Source organism: Molothrus aeneus, chromosome 3, assembly GCF_037042795.1.
Source record: "Molothrus aeneus isolate 106 chromosome 3, BPBGC_Maene_1.0, whole genome shotgun sequence".
In the NCBI taxonomy this organism is placed as follows: domain Eukaryota; kingdom Metazoa; phylum Chordata; class Aves; order Passeriformes; family Icteridae; genus Molothrus; species Molothrus aeneus.
Window position 1 is genome coordinate 20,918,144 of NC_089648.1, and position 17,655 is coordinate 20,935,798.

The following is a 17,655-nucleotide window of genomic DNA, read 5'->3' on the forward strand; positions in this document are numbered from 1 at the left end:
CCTCAATAAATTCATTTTTCCAAGAGAAGCTGTTCTAAACAAATTATAAAAATAAATCTGTATATAACATACATTTTAACAGAGACATATACTAATATATTTAACATTTCTAAGTATAACTATTACAATATACAATATTTCTGAAAATACTGAGTCACACAAGGCACCTGACACATGACATGATAGAATAAACCCTTGGGGAGAGGGTTACTGAGAGCCAGGTAAGAATGGGATGAAATTATTTTGATTGCTGTTGGCATGGGTATGTACTTCCAACTGTTTTCTGCTGCTGCTTCAGAGTAACATATTACCAGTTATCACCCAAATAGTTATTCTCATTACAGAAATATTAGGCCTTGTTACAATATATATATATACCCTGAAAACTCACAAAAAATTACTATCAGCTAATTTCTTATATTTTAGAAAATAAGCCAGGTCTTGATAGACCTGTTTACTTTTACATGCTCTCTACAACCATAACAACTTTCTGTACTGAATAATTGTCTGTGAAAGTTTTATTTTGGGAGCTCAGCTTGAACAACAAGCTAACAACAAAAGCCAACCAACCAGTAAGGGCAAGCAGTACTTGCAAGATGTTATCAGTTACTTCCAGAAAATGCCCCTTGGTGCCTATTTCACTCTGCTATTTTAAGTTAATTTGCAAAGCTTTGACAAGGAACAAAGGTTAAATACTTGGAATTTGCACAGGTTGTATGTTCAATGCAGAATGTGAAATAAATGTTACAAATACATGGTAGTTCCCCCAAGAAGAAAAAATGTGGGGCATGGGTACAGCTGCTCTGAACATCATTAAAAGAAGACAATTCTTCTGGAGCCAAGTGGGAAAGGAAGAGGCAGAAATGCAGAGTGTTGCAGAGGTGCAGCTTTCAAGGCTGCTTTATTAGGAGACTCCGGTAGGTATGGATCTGAGCAGAACTGTGTTACAAACATCTCCTGTTCTCTTACTCTAGAGAATAACACCTGAAGTACAGGAACCTGCTCTGGTAATACTGGAATACATTTTAGCCACCTGAGCTGAGGGCTGAGCTTTGGTAGTTAGGAATATTGGTAATTAAAAAACAGATGTAAATGCAGTGGCACTGCATGCTACGGAGGTGGATGCTTGTAGTTATAAAACTGCAGTCCTGGGTGAGCTTATAGCAAATCAGATTAAATTCAAGACTGCTAAATTTTGCTGTGAGAATTTACTTCTGTTGATATGGCATGGATTGGTCTGTTTATGTTTTGTTTGGGTTCTGCTGCCTGATTTTATCAACACTGTTAAATTCTTTCATGCTGGTCATTGTAGTGGCAGTTGGAATGCCAAGCCATCTCCACCAAGCCATCCCTCAGTAAGTAAGAGGTGGTCAAACTGAAGGAAACAGATTTAGAGTTTGCCCATTGTCACACAGTATGAAAACCATAGCAGAGAAAACAGAAAACCTCCAAGTCCTGACTCTCCTGGCAAATGGGGAATGTTTTAAGTACAAGGTACTGTGGCAAACCTTTCCTCCTCCAGCTTTCCTCAGCCATGAAAAATTTTTTTCCCCATTTCTGGTCCTCATCCAGCTCTGAGAGTCAGTGACGATAATCAGAGCATGCCAAGCATCTGACCTCAGCAGATTTTCTTGTGAAATAAAGAATGCAGTGTGACGTGCAATTTTCTTCTGAATTCTTCAGATATGTCTCCTGGAATACATTCTTTCTGCTAACAGTTCTACTATCAGCACTGTTTTCTGCATTTGACCCTCTCCCCTGCTTGTATTGCTGTGGTATTTTATAAGGAAGTTGTTAACAGGTTATTTTCCACTCTAGTACTCTAGCAAACTGTAGTGGGTTTGAGTTGGTATTTCAAAATTAGCTTTCCACCTTCACAGCTAATCCTTGTGGGACAGACTGAACCAGTGATGCCCTGGGTGCTCAGCACATTCTGAATTAGGCCTCATCAGAAGGATATGCAGCCAAAGTTGACAAGCTTATAAATACAAAGTGACCCGGTTTCAATCAAGAATCTACTTGTGCGTAAACAAACAAACCAAGTCCAAAAAAATTAACCTATTTCTCAAATTACTTTTAAAAATCCTGAGAAGTCAGTAATTCTTAAAAATTTCAGGAAACACTTAAAGCATGTCTTGACCCCTAAGATTTTGGTTTATTTTTAGGGGTTTTTTTTCATATAGCTAACATAAATTCTGTAGTTACTGTTTCTGCTATTTATCCAGAACATATTCATCGTAATTATTCTTTGTACTTTTTATCATTAACTTGCACAGATACTTTAATTACAGAGAAAAGATACCTCATTGTGGCAACAGCACTCAATTTTGCTTTATCCTTATTGGTTTTCTTCTTTTCTGCTATTCCCATACACATGGTTCAAAGCACTTGTGAGATGATTTCATTTTTTGGTTGTTGTTGTTTCATTTTGATCTTGTTTTCCTGGCTGAGAGGATGTGTGTCACTTGTGTTTTGAAATGAACTCTGGTAAATACAGCCTCTTCTTGAAAAGATCACTGCTCCCCTTTGAGCACGACTCTGCCATAAATATGCAAGTGGGAAGAAAACTATGAAGAACTTGTTGTGTGAACTGCCCACGGGCTCGCTCCTCTCCTCGGTACAGCCCCGCTTCTGGATCCTTCCCCGCGGGGCACAGACACCTCCCAGCCTGCAGGACACCGAGTGCCAAAGGAGGGTAATTGTGCTATAAGGCTTTTTAATTCCACAACTTACTTCAGCTGTTATCAGCAGCTGGTTACTTCAGCTGGCTGATATGCCTTGGTGTCCTGTAAACATTCGGTCTGGTGCTGTGCATTACTCATAGTTGGAAAATCACTTTGACTCCTGTAGCATAATTATGTTAATGTCAAATGAGTCACAGGGAAACAGAGAACTTTTATCAGAGCTGCACCTCAGTGCCAGTTTCTGAATGCTCCTGTTGGCATGACAGAAGTAGGTTAGGGGATTTAGGGGAAAAAACAACTTTCATTTAATGAGTGACATGAAACTGTGATAATAATTACTCAAAAGGAAGCTTAAGTGACAATCAAACTTAGATTCACTGAAACATAAAATTGGTAAGAGAATAGCCTGCCTGATTATTTATAAGAGCAAGAATGAAAAATACTGAATTTTTAAACAATTACTTTTTCAAGAAAACTTCAGATCTCTTTCACACATAAACAGCTTTTCACATTCATTATTTAGTTTCAATGGCAGTAAGTGATTTATTTAAATTGACATCTTAATTAGATTGCATTTCAGAGCCAACCTCCTCTGATATTTTATTATTTTTACCTCTTTCTTGGTTTAGTTAATGCTAATGATCAGCTAGGAAAAAAAAGCAACCGAAAAAACCCCACACTTTCAGCTCACGTTTGGATCATAATGCAAAAAGCCAGAAGTCCTCCAACAAGCTAAAAGTTCTTGTAATGTATCTTGTCCCAGCTTAAAGCAGACAAATGGCCAACAAGAGCAGAATTTGTTCCAGAGTTTAAAGACAAGGGGACAAAGATCTGTGACACACTGGCAGTCTCAGGGCTAAGCTGCAGCACTTCTTTCTTTCTGGAACATGCAAGTTCCACTACAACACTCTGGTATTTGCCTACCAGGATTTTACATGCTCAAACATATATCAATATTCCAACGTGCCAACCTGATGAATAGGATATACCATCTGAATGCAAAGGGAAACTTTTTTTTCCCCAGATGGCTGAAACATCATTGTCAGAACACAAGAGTTTAAGCATTCAGACAGATTCCACTGCGCTATACAATAAAAAGTAAGCAAAAGGCAACAGCTGAATTGAAAACCATAACCATATAATTTTAGTCAGGAAAAAATAAATCATCTCGGGCAACGGAATAAAAACCTCTTATTGTTAAGCGATTGTATTTCCATTAATGTTCTATTTGAGAGGGAGACAAGACTTACATTTCTCTGGGAGCTCCATCCCTCTGAGCACTTCCCCTTCGTCTGCTGACTTCTCATCTCATGCCTTTTCTGAGTTCCCTCCACTTATCCTAGAAACTGTTAATAAATTAAATCTCACATGTCCTAAAAGAAACCAACTGTTGTTACTAAATTGAGTGGGAATATAAGGTCATGCCATAGGTGACTAAGTACCCCCCAGATTTCCCTACGAGCCATGATCTAAATATGATGGTACAGCATCATCTCGACCTTATAATGAGTGAGGGGCTTTATTTCAGAGAACATCCCTGACCCAGAGAAAACCTATTATGGACAGCACCTGTAGTTTGAAGCCCTCGGCTCCTGGCTGAGGAGGATAATAATAAAATTGTGTTTTATTATGTAAAAAAGTTCATGCCAACACATCACCAGAAAGCCCTCACTTGGTAGTATTAGGTTCTCTCGCGTTTCGCGTGGGAACGTACAGGAAATACACCAAGGCATTCTTTCTCTGTAAACCAGCATCGCTTTATTAGCGATGTGTGTTTGCGGTTTGCCCCACGGAGGCGGCCAGACGCTGTTCGTGCGCCGCTGCTGCCGCTGTCCCGGGGCAGGACCCGGCGTTTCCCCTCTCCCCGTGCCCGCCACGATCCCGCGCTCCGGGGGAAGCGCAGCGGCGGGAGCGGTGATGGAGGGAAGGGCTGCGGAGCACCCGCGGGAGCATCACACGGCCGGCACACCCCGGGGCGCTGGGCACGGCTGGTGCCTTTCCCTGCTGCGGGACAGCGCGGGTGGTGCGGGGCGTGCGGGCCCCCCCGGCACCGCAGCTGCGCCCGTCCGTCAGCGCCGCCCCCCGGGCGGAGCCGCCCAGCGCTGCCCCTTTAAGGCAGCGCAGCCCCGCGCGCATTCCAGAGGCCGCGTCACCGTTCCGGGAAGCGGTGACGTCACCGCGCCATCCCTCCCTCGCTCGGTGCCGCGCTCTGTGCCGGGTGGCGGGGCGGGCCCGGGAACAAAGGCGCGACATAAATAGAAGGTGAGCGAGCGCGGGCAGCGCTGTGCCCGCCGGCCGGGGCGGGGCCGCGTCCGCCGTGACGTCACGACGCGGGCGCGCGCCTGCGCGGCTATTTATAGGCGCCGCCGGTGGGAAGCCGGGCGCGGTGACGTCATGCGGCGCCGCTGGGCGTGCGGCGTCACGTCACGTCACGTCACGTCACGTCACGTCACGTCACGTCACGTCACGTGCGGGGCTCGGTGGTCGCCTCAGGATGGCGGCACTGAGAGCGGGAGACCCAGCCCGGCCTCGGGGTGCGCCCGCCTCGGGGCATGGCCGCCGGCAGCGCCCCGCGACCGATGGCCCTTGAAACAGCGAGGGCGTTCTTTGATTCGTGCCGGGGATTCGGCACGAGTGAGGGGGCCGCTGGCTGCGCTCCCCTCGCGGGGTGCTCAGTGAAAGGATAGCTCCGTGCGAGGGCGGACAGCACCGCCGGCTGCTCCTGTCCCTGCCCGGCTCTCCCTGTACACAAAAGCAATGCCTTCCCCCGGGGGATGGTTCCTGCGCCTGCTGGAACGCGACATTCCCCACAATTAATTATTACATAAGTGCCGTGTCAAGGATGCCATTGATATTACGGTGGCTCTCTCAACTACGGCAATGACAGCAGCAGCTTCTCTCTAGAATGTTAAAAGGATGCTGGCTCATTTCTGTGCCACTGGCCAAGTCGGCCTCTCAAGAGCAGCCTGAGGAGGTTGACATCCTTTGTGGTCATGGGCTCTGTGAAAGGCTGAAGCCTGGCATTGTTTACAGTCCCCTGCTGGAGCTGGCCTCGTCTGTTTTCTAAAAATCAGATAATGTGAAAGGGAACTGGGCGACATGTGTAAGCTTTTAATAGTAGTACTTGGTAGGCAAGGCTTACATACCCTTTATTGTAACTCTTTGTATTTCACTACTGGATATTAAAAAGCTGCTGAGTCCTCTTTGATCCCTTCTGAATGGGGGTGAGGGGGCATCATGGTTTGTGGTTGGTTGGTTTGGTTGGGGTTTTTTTGTGAAATTGTTCGTAAAAGTCAGTGACTGACTGTCTGTCTGTCTCCCAAAGCTGTTGCTTTCTCTAGACAGACCAGACAGCAAATAAGTCTCTAATTTGAGATGGCGTCTTCCCAGACTGTTCATGTTCAAAGAAAATGTGGTGGACCATGTGAAACAAGGAACTATATCATCAACAAGTAACTTCTGGTACACTAGTCACTGTGAGCAAGTGAAAGATCTAGAAAAAGTTCACTGAGAGTTGCACAATAAGCACCAAATAAAGCACTGAATAAAGGTCCTTGTAGAGGAGCTGTAAAGTTGATTGAAATTTCCAGAAGGCAGAACTGAGTGTGCCAATTTCTGTCCCCATAGAGCAGATGTGTCTGCATCAGTGTGCTCTCACCCTTAAGTTTGGGGGTTTTTTTTAATTTTAAAGATAACTGTTGAACTAAATATAGACTAAACTAATCTGAACTAAATTTAAACCAGGGATATTTTCATTCCAGAGTTTAACCAAATAGTTAATTTGGGATTATTCCTACGTGGTTTTGAGTAGGCTTAGCCAAAGTCTTGACTGGAAAATTGAAGGAAGTGGAGTTTCAGCCCTTTTTGTGTGCCAGTGCACTGTTCAAAGTTAGCAGTCCTTCTTTTTCAGCCCTTCTCTGTGATACTGTGGCATCTGTCTGTGAAGGCTGAATGTGGCATTTGAGGGCTTTGTTGTGCAGAGTAGGGATGTCTGGTGCAGTGCAAACCTGAGCAGAATTGTGCTGTCCCAGAGCATTCCAAAGGAGGATGGTGTGGTTATTAGAGAGTGGCTGTGTCTTTTATTAGATTGAGTCATACAGAGGAAGAGAGAAGTGGACAAGCTTTCAGGAACACACACCTTTCTCCTTCAGCTGCCTTAAAAAAGAAATTCTGGAAAACCATATCAGTAAATTTGTGCTGTTCTTAAAACAATGTTCTCCTTCCAAAACCTGGATTACTCATTAGCTTCTAGAAATGTAATAGCTGCTAGTTTTCCACTGAGGTGTTCCTGGTTACATGCTGCTAGGGACACACCTGTTAAACAGAACTGTGTACCCATAAATGTGTAGTTGCACAGATAACTGCTTGAAGTGCAGCAGAGCAGCCCTGGATGTGCTGTCTGGAGATTACACTGCATCTCCTCTGAGGAGGGAATTTGCAATGCTTACTTCACTGTTTAGTCACCTGGATGACTGTATGCTGACAATAAAACAGGCTTCTGAATGAGCCACCAGAATAAAATTTCAAGCTTACTGTAACTTGCAGAGAAAACCTGTACTGAGTGTACATCTCTGCAGTAGAGTACTAGCCTATGCTAGAACCTCCTTGCAAAATGTTTAATTAATCATCTTAACCTAGGAAAAAGAAAGTCCTGTGCTTTGAAGTGAAGCTTTCCTGGAATTTTCCATGTGCCCTTCATGGCTTTGAGGTGGTGCCTCCTATCAGAAACAACCTTCCAGGAAGTCTGGGCAGTATCAGTCTGTGAGTGAGGCTTGCATAATAAATGCCCTCGACTGCAGAGCTGTGGATTCTGCTCATTCTCATCCCAGAATGGGAGGTGTTTGCTCGCTGTACTGAGTGTCCTGATGGAAGTTATTGGGATGAACCCAAGCAGCTACCAGGCATGGGATGGCTCCCACAGGCTGAAGGACAGAAATGGCCTCTTAGCAGCTGCAGAATGTTTTCACAAAGCAGTCCAAGTGGACTAATAGAGCACCTCCAAAACATAAGCTCAGAGCTTAACTTTTTTAACCCAGGTGGACACTTAAAAACTGTGGTTTCAGCAGAAACATTAATTTGGCACCTAATTTTGTCTTCCTGTCAGCCTTTTGCTTTCTTACAGGTAATAATTAACAACTGTTCAAGTTCCATGATGGCCCCTCTTCACTTCTAAGTGTCAGTCTCCCTTTTATCTGAAAACATCTAGCTTTTCAGCATAATCAGGGCTGAATTCTTATGAGGCTTATGAAGGCCCACATGCATTTAACAGATCTATTGATGTTATTTTTAAAAAGGCACCATATTTTTCTGTTGCCTTCTATGTCTGGAAACCATTTTTCAGGGCAGACTAGAAGACGTTTCTGGTGGAAGCTGGATTCCCTGACTCAACAGGGCTCTTTGTTTTCAAGGAATAAAAATAAAGAGGATCTCTCTTGAGTTTCCTTTAATTATAAGCCTGAGGGCAGAGGGAAAGGAGGAGTGATTTCTGTTTCTCAGTATGATGTTTGTGATTTACCTCTGCCTGGAGGAGTTGCTGTTTTGTTGCTGAATGATAATTGTACCTTTCCTGTGGCTGTAGAGGAGATTTGGCAGTGTTGCACTCCTGGTTTGTGGGAGTTCTCAAAAAAATTATTTGGGAGTTTCTTCTGTGACTTGAACATGCTACTCTCCTTCACAATCCCAAGGATTTCCTTGTGGTATGATCCAGGGCTGAATGTCAAGTCAGTTCTTGCAGTCTGGCTTTTTCATTCTGGAGAAAACGTGATGCATTTGAAATGTATTTGAGATCCCATTTTCTCATTAGGTGCTTACGTTATGCAAGGTGGGGAATGGCAGTTACCCTTAGAGCTATTTATTACACTCTGCTCTGGAGCTAATGAGGGAAATGGGAGTCAAGAAGGGACATGACAGAGGTTTTTGTAGAAGATTTGTAGAAGTTTTTGTAGAAGCAGGGATAATCTGGATGGTGAAGGTAAATGAGAACATTCATGTTTAAAAACAGATTTTTAAAAGTGTGTGCAGTTCTTCTGTTACTTATAAGCAGCCCTTGATCAGGCATAGGCACTAAGTCAGTATCCTGTCCTTTTGTTCATGGGAGTCTCCTGTGTTTCTAGCAGCACCAAAGTAAAGAATTCATGGCTTTTTGAGAAATAAAGGAATTATTTTATGTCATTCCTTGGATGATAACTTCCTTTCTCTGAGGAAAGCAGAACTGTCAGTGATGATGATGACTTCTCTTTTCAGGTAGAAAAGAAGAGTAAAGATGTGAGCAAGAAATTTAGGATATGTACAGTCTGCCACGGGCTGTTTCGGGTAAGTTGTTCAGTGCTTTCTGACAAAGACAAGGAGGTGTATCATGCCCACCAGGGCAACGTGGTAAGCATAATGTTAAGGCTGTTAATCATGTAAGTACCTGAGAGAATTAGAAATTGTACATTAAAGGTGTCACCTGTTTATTTTGACCATTGACTACTTTCTGCAGAACAGCCACTGCAGCATCATAATGAACTGAAACAAGGTAGCTTTCATGGATTCTACTGTGGTCTAATAGTCTCACAAATGTATTTATTCTGTTTGTGGCATTTGTTACATGATGGAAAATTTGGATATCTTAGCAAAAGAGGTGCCTTTTTATTTCTCTCTTAAATCTTGGTAAGAGTTTAACGCATTGACCTCTGAAGATTTTTCTGATGGTTTACTGTGAATTAATCAGTTTAATTCATATAATAAGGCCATCATAGCTTTTTATGTAATATGAAACGATTTCAAAAGTCTGTTAATTTCTAATTGACATTTTGCCACTTGACCTAGCCCGTGTTCAAGGTCAGCGCAGGATTGTTACCTGGTAATGTTTGTCATGAGAATTTATGAACTTTTTGTTATTGCCCCTGCTGCATACCAACAGTGCAACTTGAAAACTTACATTAAATATGACTTTCAAAATTCAGAAATAGATTAAGCCCTCTGTTCTCCCTTCTAATTCTTCCTGTCCTCACCCACCTCACTCTCCACCCTTAGATCAAAGTTTCCAAGAGGGTAAAGTCAAAATGTTTCACGTAAATCTCCTTGATGCAGCTCAGGCTCTTTGAAACTTTTGTTCTCTTCTGTTTGTTTCTTCCAAAACGTCTTGTTGCTTCCTCTGTATCCACTGGGTCTTTTTTTTTTTTTTCCCTTTGCTCTGGAGTCTTACTTGCCTTTATCTAGGACTGTCAGTGGACTGGAACTCTGGTGTTCAACTGTTATTTAAAAAACGTGGATAACTTTATTAAGTTCACAAAGAAACATCTGTGGTATACGGTAAATCACAATGAGAAATACATTTTGCAAGCAGGCACAGTTGTGTAAAGAAGTTTAAAACAAGCAAAAACCTCATTGTTTTCCCCAAAGGCTCCTATTTTTGTAACTGTTTAGGTTAGTAAATTCTTGGGAATTTGTCTTTTGCCTTGGAATGCCTAATCAAATGTGAGATGTTGAAAATGAACTCAGTAGATCCTGACTACCATTTTGAAACTTCAATAAACAATGGGGCACTGTGCACTGTGGAACATTTCTCTAGTGAACACAGTGCTTAGCAGAAATCCTAAATCTGTTGCTCATTCAGTTGAAAGCACAGCAGAGGCAAAACCAATGCATGAACATGTGTCATGGCAATAAATTTAAATGTTATCAGAAGTTGCCCTATGAGAATTTAATCTTTAATTTTGTTGACTTTTCTATATGTTTAGATCTTAAAATATTTTTTTGATTGAATGGTTCTGAGATGGTATCTTCTTTCTGCCCTACATTTAGAAGCAATGAAGGTAAGGTAAAGTTGTTTTGCAAGTGGGGCATGACCCTGTCCCTGTGGAGCTCAGTGACATTTCTTGCTAACTGAAATGATGCACGACTGGGTGTGGAGGTTTTTGGGTGGCACAGTTTGCTCCTTCTTGGTTTTCTTTCTTCACACAGATTGATTGTTTTGTCTGAGTTGTTGTAAAAACAGGGTGTTCTAAGGCTTTCTAATTAGCCTCTGTCTAATTTGGCATACTTTCTGGAACTGAGAGATTTCCTGCAAAAGCTTGGTTCCTCCCCCATCCCAGTAACATCACTAAATTACTTTTGAAAAAGCATTTCGATGCTGCCACATGCCTAATTATAAGTTGATTTTTTTAGGCTTTTAAATTTTCATTTTTGTAAGACAAATCAATTATTTTTAAGGATTGAGTTGCATACTGCTTGAATGTTACTCAAAACTCTACAAAATCTTGCTTTGATTTAATTTTCATATAATCTATATGCCTATTTTAGAAAGATTAATTAAAATAACTTGTCATGGTAGCTTATGTCCTAAAGGCCCTTTGTAATCTGGAAAAAACTGATTTTTTAAACTTTTCTAGTACACTAAACAGATGACTTTAACTCTGATTTTGCTTTAACTTCTCTGATTCAGATTTCCTTTAATTGCTGTGGTTACAGTGTAGTACTCTTCGTACATCCTGGGTAGTTATGTTGTCTTTACTGCAATCTTTGTAAGGGCTTGAAAATGCAGATGAAGAAAGCCAGGTTTTTTTCTTTTGCTTCTTGAGAAGTGCTGCAGGGTTTTGTTGTTTCATGATTGCTGTTGTGTTTAAATGCTAAGTCATTTTGCACTGAGAAGAAACAGTTTTCAGCTGTTGAAAGTAAGAGTGCATCTGTAATAAGGGTTGTTATGATTAATTTTTATGCTTGTTGTCAGTTCTCTGAAAAATAGAATTACAAATCTAAAAAGGCACAGGCTTGTTTACTTAATGATCCCTTAGCATATATTCCTGTGTCTCTGAGATCAGTGATAACAGGATGAGGTAAGAATTGATTATTCAAGGTAAGATTTTGAAGTTCATTGAGAGTTTTAGCACTGGGGGATGATTTTGTCCACCAAATAAAGTAGAAATTATCACTTATTTCAGAATGATTTGGGTGAGGCTGAATTTGTTGAAAAGGTCTGTTTTCACTTGATTTGGAATATGAGGATTATCTGTTGACATATGTATTTAAACCAAACTGGTGTGAATACAAACCAGATGTTTCTTGGGAACATTTTTATAGTACATTTGAACCATAAAATGAGGTGACGCATTTTTAAATCAGTATTCCTGATTGTGCATTGAGGAAATGTGTGTTCTAAGTGTTATTTTGCTATTTCTAAGTGGACAAGAATCTGCAGTCTTGTACAGAATTAAGTGCTGCAATGAAAATCTAGATACAGAATAGAATGACCCTCTGTATAAAAGAAAATAAATCATGTTTGATTTAGATCTTTAACACAAATAAGGACTCTTTTAAAATTATTTTCAGTAATTGTTGAAGGCTTGGTTAAATCTTGATTTCCATATCCATTCTCCTTGAACACACAAGAGGCTGTCAGAAAGTAGCTGGTGATGTGTGATTCTAGGATCCTAGTGATTCTAGGATTGAAAAACACATTAGTGTTGTGGAAGTGTTCCACACTTAGTTGCATTGATTCAGGAGTACCTTCATGTTATAAAACTTTGACTGTCCCAGTAATTTCTTCCTGCAAACCCTCCAAGTGGAGATAACCTGTGTCCCCAGTTTCAGTCTCTTCTCCCCTTGTGAATGTTCTACACAAGGCCAGGGCAGAGGTGGGACATAGTAGTATTGGGATGTGTTAAACGCCATAAGTGTAGATTTATATAATTTCTAACAACAGTAGCAAGGAATGTTATTTGCAGTTGTTTTCACTTTTTTTATTTCACACACATACACACACAGGGGCAATGTTTCTCAAGGATGAGCTTGGCAGTTTCTGTGTTCTCTAGCATTTTCTTACTAATATTTTATTATGATGATATTCTTAGTAAAACCTACAATTTGGAAAATTCATTCCTGTAAACTGCCCCTTTAATGTGTTGTATCATTAACTCTTGAATCATTCAGTCACAGGAGTTTTGGTGTTTATAGGATTGGGAAGATGACTCGTGTGGTCTTTGCCTGGTTTTGCTGAACTTAGATTTATCAAAGAGCATTTCTCTCAGAATTGAAGTAAATAAAAGGAGAGAAGTCACACGGAGGAAGAAATACTTTCTACCCCTTCTTCAGGTCTCCTTTTGTTTTCATTCTATGAAACAATATACAGAGAACATGTTGAAAGCCACCTGTACCCTTTTTGAATATCTTCAGATAGCTTTTCTCAAAAGCTTTGTGGTCTGTGAAGAGCCCTTATTACACCTGACACTGGAAATCCAATCAGTCCTTTTCTGAAGTGTGCTGTGGATGCCTATTCCATCTCATTGTGCACATGGAGAGATCCCAAAGTTAAAAGTAAGTTCATGGTAGCCATATGTCATGACAGTGTGTCTGGTTTGGGCCTTTGAGGCACAGTTGGAATATACAGACAATATAAAAGCTCGTGTTGCCTCGTATAAATGTAAACATTTTTGAAACTGGCGAGTGCTGGTTCTTTGCCTCCATCATTTTCTAAACATGTACAATAGTCTCACCTTATTCCATTTAGCTAAATTTGGTAAGAATATGAACTGACCATAAAAATGTAATTACAGCTTGAACTAGAGATATAGTAGTTCAAACTGCAGTTGGCATTAAGGTGCTTGTATAGCTTTGTCAGTGCAGTTCAGCTGCACAGAGGGTGTGTTCATTTAGCAAAGGCTTCAGGCTGCTTCTTGTTTAGGTTTGTTCATACATTTTTCCCTTTATTTGGTGGTGTTAACCCTTTGCAGAAAGGCAAGAGTGTGTTAAACATCGTCAGTTTGTTGGGTGAATAGACCACAGGTGTTAGCAGATTGATTAACAGGTCTCTAACAGTGACAAGAGTTTCTAGCACTGTTTGCAAAGCCTGGCTCTATAAACTCTGACCTACATAAAGCTGAAACAGCTGCCAGATTTAGTGGCAATTAACTCTATTTGTGAGTGCTCACAAGTCTGGGTATCTGGCTGTTCACAGACGATGTGTCAGTTTGGGAACTTCAGTCATACTCATTTAGCACGCACCCAAAGGTTTGATGTCAATTGTTTTGGGGTTGGGTTGTTTTTGCACTGTGGCTTGTTTTATCCAAGTGCTATTGAAAGCAGCACAAATCTCTCCATTGACTTGGGTTAGTTGGTCACTGTATGACATAACAAGCCTATGTTGATTAATTCCCTGCTGTTCCTACTATAAGCCCACACATAATAATGGAGAACCATTAGTGGCCATTGTCACTATTAGTCACTCCCCAGTAATACTTCATTTTTATTTTCAGGCTGAACCTTCCAATCCTACACAGTGTTATAAATAAACCCTGTAAACAAGACCTCCTTGTCACATTTTTAGAATAGTAGATGCAACGTTTGCTAAACTTAGAACTTTCTCAAAGTCATGGTCACAGGTTCATGTGACCTGTTACAAAAGTTGCTGATTTCATTGTTTGGTTTCTCAACACGACTTTCGACTTGCAGCCTGCTGAAGGCTGCTGCAGCCTGTGAGCGGGAAGGCACATAGGGCGGGGCCCTTATTGCATAAAGGTTTGTAGCTGTGACTCGGTTTTTGCAGAAAGTAACACTCATTTAGCTTCTCCTGCTTCCTCCTACCTATCACGAATACCCTACAGCACTGCTGTGAGAGAACACTGCCTGTTCAAAGAACACCCTCAAAACCTACTGGAAATGGTGAACTGTAGCAAAGCAAAGCAGTAGCCTGTAGTGTTCCTTTCTTAGCTGTGAAATCTGGGGGAAGTACCCATGCTACATATTACTTCTTATTTTAGGACCAAAATGCCTATCACTTCTTGTATATAAATGTCATAGAACACTGGACAAAGCTGAAAATGTCTAACAAGTATTTGCTGGACAGTACTGTCTTACTGAGGAGATAAAGTGTCAGCTTGTCACATGTTTTTAGGTTACCTTACTAATACATTACCTAAATTACCTTAAAATTTATTAACAATATGCACAGTATAGTCGGGAAGTCACCTGTTTTTGTGGTCCTGCAAACTAATTACTTGGTCACCCACTTGTATCATTGCAAAGCACTGTCACTTTGAGGGTTGGTGCAGGTTTGGTAAGGTTTGTACCTCCTAAATAGCCTGTGATTCTCAGGATAGATAAAGTATGTTTTGAAAGTCATATAAAGAAGAATTATGAACATGATCAGAAAACCATTTTTTTCCTTTACCTCACTCTGTGAGGTGTCTTCTGCCTTTTCTTACATTTCACTATGTGCATCCCTCAGTAATTCCACATGATGGAATAGAAAACAGGTCAGAATAGTATACAGATAAGTCAGTAAAAGGAATTATTGTATCTCTTAGGGAAGATGAGTACTTTTTCTGTAGCAGAATTACTTACTATCTCTTTGATGAATGTTGCTGTTGTCTTTAAGCCTAGGAAAAAAAATATATTAAAGTAGATTGTAGAGTGCATTTTTGTTCTGCACAGTAATGTCACTTCAATTCTTTATAAGAGGCAATTAGATAAAAAAGCATGTCTTAGAATATTGTATTGATGTCTCTACTCACAGATTAAGTTTCTAGAAGGAAAATTTTCTGATGGATCTTCTTTTACCTTAAGTATCAGTGGTTTTCTTGCTTAAAGTCTCATTTCCTACCTGAGGAAAAAAAGAAATAGCTAATAACCATAATTGAGGGGAAAATGTTTTGGGTTTTTTGTTTGTTTTATTAACATGGAAGCATAATCCTGTACCGATTCTACATTTAGGAGTGGTTTTTTGTCTGCTCTGTCCCCTGATATCTGCACATGAGGCAAGAGAGCAAAAAGGTTTTGTCTTCCTCCCTATGCACTGTTCCTCCTTTTTTCATAGCCACTACAGCACCTCTGCATTCCTGGCCCTTGTACATGGCCTGAGCACAGGAGTCATTTGAGCAGTCAGAATGCTTTTATGTGCAGACAGCCTGGAATGGCTTTATGGCCAGCTCTCCTGGAATAATTTATAAGGACTGCATCAGGAGTAACACTGGGGAATTTGGAGGGCTGCCCTGAGTTGTGCTGATGGTTGTACATGGCCCTGACCCTCACTGAGGGAGGCACAGGCCACTTCCCTTACGTTGTTCTACCACTGCTGGCATGGAAGAGCAGCGGATCTGAGTTGGTGTGAGCAGTCTGTAGGTGTTGAGAGAAATCACAGTAAGGAAAACCACTGTGACTCCAGAGTGTGGTACTGGGGTTTTTTTCTGTAGTGTAACTCATGTCCTCCTGTTGGCCCAAAGAGTCACCACAATGCAAAGTGGTGGTGAGATAATGTGTCTGTACAAGAAATCCACTCATTTTTTGTGGGGCAGGGTGGACTCGGGTGCACATTTCCTGGTTCTTTTTATTACAGTGGATTTTGCTGCTGTCTTAGTTATTATTAGTGGATTCTTAGAATTATTAGATAATTGTTTATTCTGGAGAGGTGCTAGGAATTGTGAATATTTGTGAAACTCTAATAGTATATGAGTGTTGTAAGCAGGAATTTGTGGTGTGAGCAACTGACAAGTTGAGTAAATTGACCTTTACCTGTCCTTTAATTTTCCAGTGTCATATCAAGCTATACTGTTGGGTTTTTTTTAATGCATAGATAGGACTTAAAGTAATGTCAATATTTAACTTGCAACTTGAGCTAAGAGTACAACAAAATCAAATCTAATACTGAATTTCAAAGGAGGCTGAAGGAGATTGTGTATCTTGGATCATATAATAATGGTTGATTGGAAATTCCAGTCTCATCCATGTATGGGCCTTTTGAAGAATGAAAGTATTAATTCCTTAATAAAGGCAAAACCTAGGGAAGTGAGGGCTCTGATCATCCAAGCATGTTGAAGACTAAGAGGAAGTGTAGTTGTACATTTGATTTGTTAATCTTGTGTAAGGATTCAAATTGTATTTTTGTTGTAAAGTACTGTTGTTATAAAGCTTTCAATTCCATTGAGCTTCCGACTGCCCAGAATAGACCATTTTGCCAGTCATCTCTGAGCTCTGTGCTGCCCCACCTAGATCTCTGCAAGTGTCCCAGGAAATTATTCCAAAGCTAGAACAGGCATGTCTAGATTATATTGCAGGCAGTGTTATGACTGCATTTATAATTACTGTGAGTTAACATAATTCTTTCCTTTATGAGGACAGCTCTTGGAGAAACTTCTGTTTCTCTTTGATTTTATTGTTTCTGTTGGTGTAGGATAAAAGCCACTCAGGCTAAAGGAGTATAAAAGCATTTTCTTATGAAAAAATAGTGGTATGCCAGTATGAACACATCTTGCATGAAACCAGAGTAAGTCAGTTGCAATCTATGCTTTTAAAAATCTAAACGATGATGTACACAAGAGGTGGTAAAGTAACTTTAGAAGGACCTTATGATGCATGCATCTTGTGTAATTCTGGGCATTCTAATTACAGAATTCTTTTTGCACATACCCAGATTTAGTCATGTGTGGATCAACCAGAGATAGTTCTGTAGATGTTTTTCAGTAGGGAAGTGACATACCAAGCAGTACAGGATGTAAAACAGAAATGGGCCATATTGAATTAATCTTTAGTGTTTGACTTAAATTCATAAGGGATTTAGTTATACTCTTCACTCTTCACACTTCATTCTCAACAGGTAAGAATTTGAACATCACTATTTATAGTAGAAAAAAGAGGCTTGTTAGAATTCTAAGTGATCTGAAGTTTTCTAGTCTAAGTATCATTTAATCTAAATATACCAATCAACGGCTCAAAAAAAGTCAAATGCACACAGCAATTTGGCTTCATGTGAATGCTCTTCTGGGAGCTAATGGAGTGCAGTTTCCCATGTTCTCTCTCTTCCCTTCATTGCTGAGTATCTATATCCATGGCTATCCTCAAGAATCTTATTTTACCTCTTGGCTCCATGCACTGGGAGGTCCTGTTGGCATAAGTATAACTATGCCCTGAGAATATAGGATTTATGGATTCTTTTTGTTGCCTGTGCTGGATGTACAGTGCCACTTCTTTTATTGCTCTGAATGCTGAACAGACATTT

The 17,655-nt window shown here is 40.7% G+C and overlaps 1 long non-coding RNA gene across 1 annotated transcript in view; it reads left to right on the top strand.

Annotated features, from left to right (window-relative positions):
• Positions 1-4,847: 4,847 nt before the first annotated feature.
• The window catches only part of LOC136555240 (uncharacterized), a 42,193-nt gene continuing 29,385 nt past the window's right edge, over positions 4,848-17,655 (top strand). The window contains exons 1-2 of the long non-coding RNA XR_010783444.1: positions 4,848-4,946; positions 8,928-8,996. This is a non-coding gene — a long non-coding RNA (uncharacterized lncRNA). The remainder of the gene's footprint in view (positions 4,947-8,927; positions 8,997-17,655) is intronic.